The sequence below is a fragment of the Typopeltis vanoorti genome, chromosome 2, assembly GCF_054136105.1.
Source record: "Typopeltis vanoorti isolate ZY-2024b chromosome 2, IOZ_Tvanoo_1.0, whole genome shotgun sequence".
In the NCBI taxonomy this organism is placed as follows: Eukaryota; Metazoa; Arthropoda; class Arachnida; order Uropygi; family Thelyphonidae; genus Typopeltis; species Typopeltis vanoorti.
In genome coordinates, this window is record NC_143550.1 from 98,804,679 (window position 1) to 98,816,772 (window position 12,094).

General features: G+C 35.7%; 1 protein-coding gene across 1 annotated transcript in view; it reads right to left on the reverse strand.

Moving 5' to 3' along the window:
- Nucleotides 1-12,094, reverse strand: part of ATPsyngamma (ATP synthase, gamma subunit) — a 79,965-nt gene that overhangs the window by 53,073 nt on the left and 14,798 nt on the right. The gene's annotated exons all lie outside the window — the stretch shown is intronic.

A 12,094-nucleotide genomic window follows, 5' to 3' on the forward strand; every position in this document is an offset into this window, starting at 1 on the left:
GGCATAAGTCAGCAGGTTTGTTTTCTCCAGAAACTTGAGGTTTTTTTGTCTCATAAACTCAAGGAAATTGACCACAGAACCAAACTATTTCAAACAATAAATAGTGTTAGGATTAGGGCCCATGCAATGGTGACATCTGTCAGCCATCTCTTCACTGGATGCAATTTATAATTAGTGACAGTCTTGGGCCAGTCATCTCCGTTTAGCTACTGATGGAGACTGAACTCCTCCCCCCCCCCCCTTCAGTCTTCAAGAGTTAGATGGGGCTAAAATGGCCTTGCCTGCTCCTGGTAAGATGTGGGAAGAAAGTCAATGTAAAACCTAGCATCCGATTAAGCACCTTGCAGAAAAATAGGCAAGCTGCAAAACAAGTAGCCCTATAATAAAGAGCTTTATCTATATTATTTACTTGTCTGTGGTTTTAAATTAAAAAAAAAAAGTCTCCAGGATAATTTTTAAAGTTAAATGGCAAAAGTAACACAAGTAGGAACTGAATGAAATGGGAACAAAACATTTTGCAGAGCTTTATACTGCATGATGCTGCACATCATACAAATGCATATCACATTCTTTATACTTCAGGAAAAATTTCTTTTTTTTTTACAAGAATCAGCTGGTAACTCATGCTGAAAAATGCAATAAAGGCCTTCACTGTAACAGTCACTATTTCTTTCTTTAAATAAGTTTTTTTTTTTTAATGCAATATTAAAACAAGGACTACAGCACATATTTTGCAATGAGTATCTCATCATATCAGAGTGAACACATAAAATGGACAGTTACATAAAGCAAAAATGGTATAACAGACAGTACTTTCTTGCTTCCAGTCTTCTGGCTCACTTTCGTAAATCTGAACAAACTCTTATGCAAAAGTTTGAAAGTCTTATAAGCAGACAATGTAAATCTTCCACTCTTCAGCCTATAGATAAATGGTTAGTGAACTTGTCTCATTTGCAAATGAGACAAGTTTCTAAACTCACTCAAGATGAAATTAATGTTTTATTTAGAAGCCATGATTTCTCTATCAATCCAAAGAAAATTCTTATACTGATTTATGCTGCAAGATAGAAAGAAACCTATATAACATTAAATGTGATTCAGCTAGCAAATTACATTTTGAAGTGGTCCATTTTATACAATGCAAATTTACTACCTTTAAGCATTCCTAGATTGGAAATAGAAGCTCTACACATCATTAGAAAATAACCCATAACATTGCTATCTCTAAAGTAAACAAGGGAAACTGCACAGTTATCACAGATACATCAAAATATAATTGTAAGATTGGCATACTTCAAGATCAGTCTACCTATAAACCTATCATGTAAGATCCCCACCAAGTCAAAAATACATAAATTAGTTGCCTAATTCTTTGGATGCAGACACCATCAAACACTAAAGTATTTTTTATGCCAGATGTTCAGATTATATAGACTGCCAAAAACACATAAAATATGCATTCCTTTGCAGCCAGTGGCTGATAAGCAGATGGAAAGTTGCACCATGGGTTTCTCCCTTATCACTAATGTTATCCAATAATAATTATTTCATGGAACACTTGGAAAAATTTTTGACTTGACGGGAAAAACAACTTTGCCCCCTAAGTTGTTGTTCTAAGTGTTACATGAAAGCAGTGGTGTAGCTAGGAGGAGGGGGGGGGGCACTTTGAACCTTACCCTGTACGTCGTTTTGACTTTTTGTAGTATTTTTGGAGTGTATCGAGAGGGGCAGCAAAAGGTATAGCAACACAACTGCATGAAAGAATAACTTCATTCCATTGATCCTTGTCCCTCCATTTGGTTTCGTAATACTAATGTTTGCCATCTGGCCATACTTAAATAAAAATGTCTAATTCTCTTCATATAAAATCAACAACCTTTTTTGTAGAAAAAAACTGATATTAGAAAAAGAAAATAATAAAATCCTTCCTTTACTGAATTCACTTGCAAAAAGGGAAGTTGATGGCTCTCTCAGTTTTTCTGCTTATAAGAAGCAGATATTCATCAGAAGATATATCCTCGAGGACTCAATGTACCACCCTTCACAAAAATTCAGAACAGTCAAGATTCTTGCTCCCAGGACATATCACCTACTCTTCTGAGGACAGTCACACTAGAATTACAATGCATTAAAGATAACAAGATACTCAATGGATACTCTCTACCAAACTGCAACACAATCTAGATAATAAATCTCCTAGTATTATCCAGATTTAAAAATTTTTAAATTTTTAAAAGTTTATTGCAAAGAGGGATTTACAGGGATTTTTGAAGAATCAAATTTAAAAGGACTGGTGTGAAGGATTTTTGTGTTGGTTCCATATGTCCTGTGGCTAATAGAAATTCCATGTTCTGCATGACCAAATTTCTTTTTCCTTAGACAGATGTAATCTGTATGTACTGATCGTCAGATGTTTATGTTATGATCAATTGGTCAAAATAGGACCAATTGCAGGAACAGAGAAAATCAGACACACTCAGGGTGAGGCTAAGAGAAGATATTTGACTTGAATGGAAGGCAGGAAGAAGAAATCTTCTTTACTGGTTTTTGAAAGTTGTCTGGAATTCAATTTTCTTTTTTAACTTTGAAATTCGTCCAGAAAAATGCCTTTTATGTGAGGCATTTTTCTGAATGAATGTATGAATGAATGAAGTATGATACTGTCATTGATGCCATCTGTTCACGGCTCTAATCTTTCTCAGGACTCTCATATCTGCAGTCTCTAGTCTTTTGTCAAGTGTTTAACTTCTGACCCCAGATCTCAGATCCATAAACCAAAGTGGTTTGAACACTGTCTTGTATACGGTTAATTCAGTGTTCCAACTAATTTCTCTCTTATTCCATATGAATTTATTCAGTTGACTTCCTACCATACTAGCTTTGTTGATTCTGTTGTCTATTTCCATATTTAATTTACCATCTTCACTTAAAATCATGCATAAGTAGCTGAAATGTTTTACTTGTTCCACGAGTTCTCCGTTCACAACGCAGTTGACATTTTCAATGATTCTGCCTATTTTCATTGTTTTTATCTTTTTATTGCTGACCATACCATATCTATTACAACAGTTATTCAATTAAGTCAGGGAATCTTGCAAACTTGTAGCGGATTTATTTAGAAGTATAACATCGTCCACATAAAGCAAAGAGCTGACATTAACATCTCTAATTTTGATATCATGTTTAACACCACTTTCCTTCGTAATGTGATCAATATAGATAATGAATAACAGACGGGATAATGTACATCCTTGTTTCACACCAGATTTAACATTAAACCATCTTCCTGTACTTCCTTCAAACCTAACTGCTGACTTACAATTCAAATAAAGACTAAGTATTGCTCGATATAATGCCTCATTGAAACCATATAACTGTAGCGTATTGAATAGCTTCTCTCTTGGCACCTTGTCATATGCCTTCCTTTTCCAGATCTACAAAACTTAAATACAGATCTTTGTATTTAAGTTTTGTCATAAAGTGAAGATCTGATCCTGACAGCCTCTATTTGGTCTGAATCCAGCTTGTTCTACACCAAGATTTTCTTCTACAATTCTTTTCAACCTTTTCTCAAGTATACTTGCATAAATCTTGCCAGGAACACTCAGTAGGGAAATACCTCTGTAATTCTCACATTCAGTTTTATTTTCCTTTTTATATATGGGTACTATGAGAGCTCTACTCCAATCATTGGGAATACATCCCTCTGTCAAGGCTTTCTGAACTATGGAGTGCAGCCACTGTAAAACTTTTATACCACCATACTTAAGCATTTCTGATTGAATATCATCTACTCCTGCTGCCTTTCCACATTTCAAGTCTTTGATGGCTTTTTCTACTTCAAGTATGGATATGTATTCCTGACTATATGCCTGTTGAGTGTTTTTTACCACTGTGCTATCACTGCTTATTTCATTTAGCAATTTTTCAAAATAATTACTCCATACTTCAAGGATATCTTTTTCTCCAGTTTTCATGTCACCTTTATCATCTCTAACTCCTTTTACAGCACTCTTTCCTCCATTTCTAAGCTTCTTCAACAACCTCCAGAATATCTTACCACCTTCTTGATATTTATTTTCTATGTTTCTTGCCAAGTCCTCCCATGACTTTTGTTTAGCTAGTTTTACATGGTGTTTAGCTTTCTTACATTGTCTCTGTATTCTCTAAAAGCACAAGCTGACTTATTTGCCAGGAACTTTTGATATGCTTTCTTCTTTTCCTTCACTGCCTCTTTAACTTCCTGTGTCCACCATGAAGTTCTGATTTTTCTATCCTTGCAGACAACCTCACCACATGTCTCTCTAGCTGAATCAATCAAGGTTTTCTTCAAGGCTTGCCACTAAATCTCTAAAGGTTGGTTACTGTTCTCAAACTCTTCCATTTTTTCTTCAATAATGTTTGTGTATTTTATTCTTTCTTTTAAGGTTACACGGTGATCAGCATTCATATTTATGAATTTAGGGACACAAAACACGTATTGAAAAGATTATTTTACTGATTAATAATAAAATAATAACTTGACATTTAGACCAATTGAAGTCATCATCAGAAGGATACATGTGTATAAGAATCAAGCTACATGCTGTTGCACTATATACAGGTAAATTACATCTACGTTGTTAACTAATCTTTTTTCTTAGCCTACCCTCTAGTGATAAAAAAAAAAAAAAAAAAAAAAAAAATTACCAATAAAAACTACAATAAACTCTGCTAAAGTCTTCATGTACTAGGATTTTTCTGGAATTATACAGATTATCTTTTTGATTTGTACAGTACAGGTTGCTATTGAATGTTCAGGAAAAAAAAAAAAACACTTCAAGTCTTCTTTGTATTGAGATTTTTCTTCGTGGTTGCTATGAAGGTTGCAGATCGGTCCTCCACATTCTCTTAATGGTTAGACCATCATTTTATTCAGATTCAGATCATGTTTGAGCATTTCACATACTTACTTGAATTTCCACTCGAACCAGGTTTTGGTGCAGTGTAGGAGACTTAGTACCTTTCCAATCAATTCTGTGGTATGTTTGGAGTGTGTCGTAAGAAAGGCCGGTTTTTCCAAAATGGAGGTATTTCATGTGTCGTTTGTGTTCATCCTTTCTGATTGGGATGGTTCGCCCTGTTTCCCATATGTATGGTATGTGACATGTACAATCTATTTTGTAAACCCCTGGGTGGGCTAGGTGTGGCAGGGGATCCTTGGAAGAACTGAATAGGTGTCTTAATTTTGTAAGGGGTTTAAAGGTGGTTTTGATGTTGTATTTGTGTAGTGTTCTGTCTATTTTTTCAGAAATGCTTCTAACTTATGGTATAGCAATAGAATTCTTGAAATCTTTTTTGTTATTGGTGGTATCTTTGTGGAGGATCTTGTGAATGGTTTTTATACTGTATCCATTTTTTATAAAGGTATGTTTGATGGTCTCATATTCATGGTTAAGAGCTTGTTCATTTGAACAAATGGTTTGAGCTCTGTGTTTAAGGGTGCTTATGACCCCTAGTTTTTGTGTTGTGTGGTGATAAGAAGTTTTGTGTATGTACTGTGGCCTGTGCGTGTAGGTTTTCGGTAAACTGAGAAGGAGAGACAGCCTGAAGGAAGATGTGTGACAAGTGTGTCTAGGAATGGAAGAGAGTTGTTTTTTTTTTCTATTTCAATGGTGAATTGGATGTATTTGTGTTGTTTGTTCAGGTGGCTAAGGAATGTATCTAGTGCTTTGCGGCCGTGGGGCCAAATGGCAAAAATATCGTCGACGTACCTGAGCCAAATTTTCGGCTTTAGGCACGCCGATTCTAGAGCTCGTTGCTCAAAGTCTTCCATGTAAAAGTTCGCTATTGGGCGGGGGAAAGTGGTGAGCCCATGGCTGTACCCTCTTTTTGAAGGTAAAAATTGTTTTGCCACACGAAATATCCGGAGCGGAGTATGTGGGCAAAGAGGGCCGTGATGTCGTGTGGAAATATGTTCTGTAAGAGTAAGATAGTATCATTGATTGGGACATTGGTGAAAAGGGAAGTTATGTCAAAGCTGACTAATAGATCATGGTCGTTGAGTGTAATGTTTTTAATTTTGTTTATGAATCATTGTGTATTTTTTATGTAGGAAGGGGAATGACCAACCAATTCCCCGCTAATTTTTTGGCTAAGTAGTAATTCGTACTGTCGATTCCTTCTACAATTTGATGTAATGGCATGTTTTGTGTACTTTTGGCAGGCCATAAATTCTGGGTGCGCGGGCATACTGCGGTATTAAAGTACACAAAACAGACATGCCATTACGTCCAATTGTAGAAGGAATCGAAAGTCCGAATTACTATTTAGCCAAAAAATAAGCGGCCACACTGGAATTGGTTGGTCATTCAACTTCCTACATAAAAAATACACAACAATTCATAAACAAAATTAAAAACATTACACTCAACGACCATGATCTATTAGTCAGCTTTGACATAACTTCCCTTTTCACCAATGTCCCAATCAATGATACTATCTTACTCTTACAGAACATATTTCCACACGACATCACGGCCCTCTTTGCCCACGTACTCCGTTCTGGATATTTCGTGTGGCAAAACAATTTTTACCTTCAAAAAGAAGGTACAGCCATGGGCTCACCACTTTCCCCCCCAATAGCGAACTTTTACATGGAAGACTTTGAGCAACGAGCTCTAGAATCGGCATGCCTAAAGCCCAAAATTTGGCTCAGATACATCGACAACATTTTCGCCATTTGGCCCCACGGCTGCGAAGCACTAGATATATTCCTTAGCCACCTCAACAAACAACACAAACGCATCCAATTCACCATTGAAATAGAAAAAAAAACAACTCTTTTCCGTTCCTAGACACACTTGTCACACATCTTCCTTCAGGCTGTCTCTCCTTCTCAGTTTACCGGAAACCTACACACACAGGCCAGTACATAAACAAAACTTCTTATCACCCCAACACAAAAACTCATCATAAGCACTCTTAAACACAGAGCTCAAACCATTCGTTCAAATGAACAAGTTCTTAACCCATGAATATGAGACCATCAAACATACCTTTATAAAAAATGGATACAGTATAAAAACCATTCACAAGATCCTCCACAAAGATACCACTAATTACAAAAAAGATTTCAAGAATTCTATTGCTATACCATATGTTAGAGGCATTTCTGAAAAAATAGACAGAACACTACACAAATACAACATCAAAACCACCTTTAAAGCCCCGACAAAATTAAGACACCTACTCAGTTCTTCCAAGGATCCCCTGCCACACCTAGCCCACCCAGGGGTTTACAAAATAGATAGCACATGTCACATACCATACATATGAGAAACAGGGTGAACCATTCCAATCAGAAAGGATGAACACAAACGACACATAAAATACCTCCATTTTGGAAAAACCGACCTTTCTGACCACGCACTCCAAACATACCACAGAGTTGATTGGAAAGGTACCAAAACCTGGTTTGAGCAGAAATTCAAGGAAGCGTGTGAAATGCTCAAACATGATCCGAATCTGAATAAAAATGATGGTCTAACCATTGAAAGAATGTGCAGGACCCATCTGCAACCCTCATAGCAACCACGAAGAAAAATCTCAATACAAGAAGACTTGGTGAAGTGTTTTTTTTTGTTGTTGTTGTTTTTTTCCTGAACATTCAATAGCAACACCTGTACTGTACAAATCCAAAAGATAATCGTAATATACCAATATAAATTGTATAATTCCAGAAAAATCCTAGTACATGAGGACTTTAGCAGAGTTTATTGTAGTTTTTATTGGTATTTTTTTTTTTTAAATCACTAGAGGGTAGGCTAAGAAAAAAGATTAGTTAACAACTTAGATGTAATTTACCTGTATATAGTGCAACAGCATGTAGCTTGGTTTCTTATACACATGTATCCTTCTGATGACCTCAATACAGGGGTCTAAACGTCATTATTTTATTATTAATCAGTAAAATAATCTTTTCAACACGAGTTTTGTGTCCCTAAATTCATAAACATGAATTTGTGTATTTTAATCTACAGTTCACATCTGAGAGCTGCTCAACTTTTATTCACTTTAAAACTTTCTTACACGTTATTCTTTTCAATATCAAATTCAATTTTATCCTACTCAAGACTAAATAGTGATCGCTTCCAATTTCATATCCTCTGTACACTCTGGTGTCCTGCACAAGGGAGAAAACATCACTATCAACAATAACATAGTCAATGAGACTTTTCTTATTTCTTGCCTCTTCTCTCCACGTGAATTTGTGCACATTTTTATGTTGGAACATGGTGTTAGTAATAATCAGTCCATGTCCCGAGCAGAAATCCAACAAATATTTGCCATTATTATTAGCTTTGCTCTTTTCTCCAAATTTTCCTAATATGTTTTTGTATGTCTGACAATCATTTCCTACTCTGCTATTTAGATCCCCAACAAGGACCAACTTTTCCTTTTTCATTGTGTCAGACGCTTTCTCTAAATCCTCAAAAAATCCTCCACTTCTACCTTAGTAGAACCTTCTGTGGGACCATAGGCACAAATAAGTCTCATTGTCCAGTTCCCCATTCTGATATTTGCCCACATCACTCTACTTTAGAATGCCTGCCATTCAAGAAAGATTAGCCTCGTATTTAGTGTTGAATACAATGGCTACTCCTTTTCCTTGATTGTCATTGCCTGAATATAACATTTTATATGTATTGCTCTGAAAGATCTCACCAGTTTTTGTCTCTTTTGTTTCAGTCACCTCTATTATGTCAATTTGGTACTTATCTAATTCCTCAGCTAGCTCCATTTCTTTGCCATTCAGGCTTCTTATGTTGACAGTACCAATCTTTAACTCTGGTGATGTTGAGTTGGGGTGTTTTTTCAGATTTGTTCCAGTAGATTACTTTTCGCTGTTCACCCTGGTACCCTGGTGAAAACATCAGGGGCCTTGTTTAACCATGCGAAGCCCCAGCCGGCAGGAAATTTTTCATGTTGTACCATCATTTTGTAATTTGTTTTTTTTTTTTAATTTGGTTTAAGCCAATAAGAATTACAATTTGGTTGGCTAAATCCCAAATTGCCAGCCCATCCTCGTTCATTCAGTATCCAGATAGATACCCAACCGGGTGCACCACGAGAAGGTGAGGATTGGACATTAGGTCAGAAGCCATGGTCAGTTCTCCGCATTCCTTTAAAGGTTATGTGGAGGTCTCCTCTCAGTTATACAGCTTTGACCCTTAAGCACCCCAAACACGGTATGAGCTTAAATTTAAGTAAGCCTGTAAAATTCTTATCAACCACCCCAATCTTAACAATAACAGTGGTCTAAAAATCCCAAGAATATGGATGGCACATATAACCTTTTGGTCTAAGAGTTAATTCTAATTAGGACTGTAAGTAATCTAAGATCTTAACTATAACATAATAACACTCATGTTAAATTATGTATTAGTCCACCACTTTTGTGTATTAAAACTATCTATATGAACTTGTTCTGATGATGTTAATAGAATATAGCATTGATGTAGTGTTTTTTTTTTTTTCCACTATGTGTACGTATACACATACATATGTGTAAATTTAGTTAATTATTAGCTTTAGATGTCTGTTTTTTTCCACTAAACATTAACATAAATCTCTCCAAGTATTCTTGGAGACATTAACATAAATCTCTCCAAGTTAGGTATGTACCATGGGTGAATATTCAAGGTATGATAGGTGTGCAAGTGCACAGCCATGAAATAGCAATACCACTGATATTATATTTTTGTATTTTATTCCTGTTAAAGACTCCCCTAAATGGTTCTTGGCTTCACATGATTCCTAAAATGAAATACAATATACAAATGCTTCACGAAGAAGACTTTGACACGTAAACATTGCAATACATTCATGTTAATAGCCTGGGTTTGCGGTCACAAATATGGACACCTTTGAGCCCATTGAACAGACTGACAGATGGCACAGTGGGTAAAATTCTTAGCATTCTGGTGGTTTTAAACCACTCAGAAGGCGAGGCAGGGTGTGTGATGAGACAATAGCACCCAGAAATCAATCACTGTGATTGGTTACTGTGTCAACCAATCCAACTGAACATTGTCGTTTGTCACGAGTTGCCATATTGTTTTCTGAGTTTCATCTGCTTTTTGTGTGTGAAGTGTGAGCTGATGTGTTCAGAACAATGATATAGACAAGGTTTTAATATATAATTTTCTATAAATAATTTATAACTTTTTAGTCCATATTTACAAAGGGAAACAGTGCTGACAGTCTACTGAATATCTCATTTTTTGCCAGAGCTTTTGTAGATTGTATGACAGCAGTCGAAAGAGGTAAGTCTCGTCTCTCCCTTCCAAATTTACTAAGCAAGCAAAACATTAATGAAAGTATTTCTACTCACACTTATTCTTTCCTATTTCCTTACATTTCCCATTCTCACGACTTATCAATGATGGTTCACATATATTACACCTTTGAGTAATCAAATATAGCAACCAAATGTGACATTCTCCTTCATTATTGTTTTTAATATATCTTAAAACAAACAAATTGTCTCCCTCCCCTCCTCCACACAGATATGATTACAATTAGTCGATAAATTAAAGTATTCAAAGTTATCCTACAATTAATTACATTGGACCAATTAAGATGAGTGCTGATATGCTATGCACTCTTAAAACTTTCATACATGGACAAAAAATGCAATCATATGGTCAAATTGATGGGAATTTTGTAGAGCTAGTTGCATTAGCCACACAACAACTCACCCAACCAAAATGGACACAATGCCATTGCACCAGACAATGAAATTCATCTTCTACCTAAACACATTCGCAAAGCATCCACCCACAACAGGAGTTAAATCCACAGCATGTTAGTTAGAGAGGCAGATAAGCTAACTGCTCAGCCAACCATGCAGACAAAGCTAGCAATGGCTAAAAAAAGTATGGAGAAAGTTGAGTTTTGTAGCAAGAGATGCATTATTAGAACAAATAGTCCTAGCTCAATACGACAATGTGTTTGAGTGTCATTGTTAGTGCAATCCACCAGTATGACTAAACAAACACACGTAATAAGTTTTATTAAGTAAATATTTCCGCACTCACCTTTCTAAGAATCTCGCAGATGAAAACAGGCTGCCTCTTAAATCTATAAAAATAGCAATGAGTACCCTCAATACTTGAACTTTGGAAAGACTATAGAATAGATTTATTAATCAAAGAACTAACCAATATCCTACTAGTGAATGAAACAAAAAGATTGAAAGAACTGACAGCAAGATAGTACGATGGCTCACTGATACTCCTCAGAGCATCTTCAAACAATGGCAAAAAAGGTGGAGTGGGCTTCATTGTTAAATCTAAGCTTACCAAGTCGATCCTTTCTTGTAACATCATATCTGAAAGAATAGGTGCACTCCTATTCTTTCAGATATTTGGAATAGAGAACAGAATAACAATAAAATTAATATCCTGCTATGCTCCAACATCTGTAGCTGATAATCAAGAAATAGAAAATTTTTACATGAATCTTGAACAGGCATTAAATTACAAGTCAACATACACATTCGTTGGCAGTGACTTTAATTCCAAAATAGGATATGGAAAAGAAAACGAAAAGTTTATAGGACCACATGGCCTAGGAGAAAGAAATAGAAGAGGAGAGAGGGATTAGCTGAATTTGCTGCAGCTGAACAACTCTTTATCATGAACACTTTTTTTTTTCAACAAACGCACAGGAACAAGATGGACTTGGCAATCACCAAGTCCATCTTGTTCCTGTGCGTTTGTTGAGTAAAAGTAAAAATCAGAAATTCCTGTGAAACAAAAGAAAAGAGAACAACTCTCACCTCAAACTATAGAACTTCTGAAAAAGAGAAAAGAACTGAAGAAATCTGAAGAAAATTTTTTAGAATACAAAATTATCTGTAAGTTACTAAGGAAAAGAATTCCAGAAGACTACAAAGCTTTCAGGATACAAAAACTAAGAGAAGCAGTGCAGGCAAAAACAAGCCTGAAAAAAATAGAGAAAGACTTAAATTTTAAACAGTCAATTCCACCTGCTTTACAGGATCAAAACAGAGAAAAACATACTAATAGAAAAAGGATAGAAGAAATTG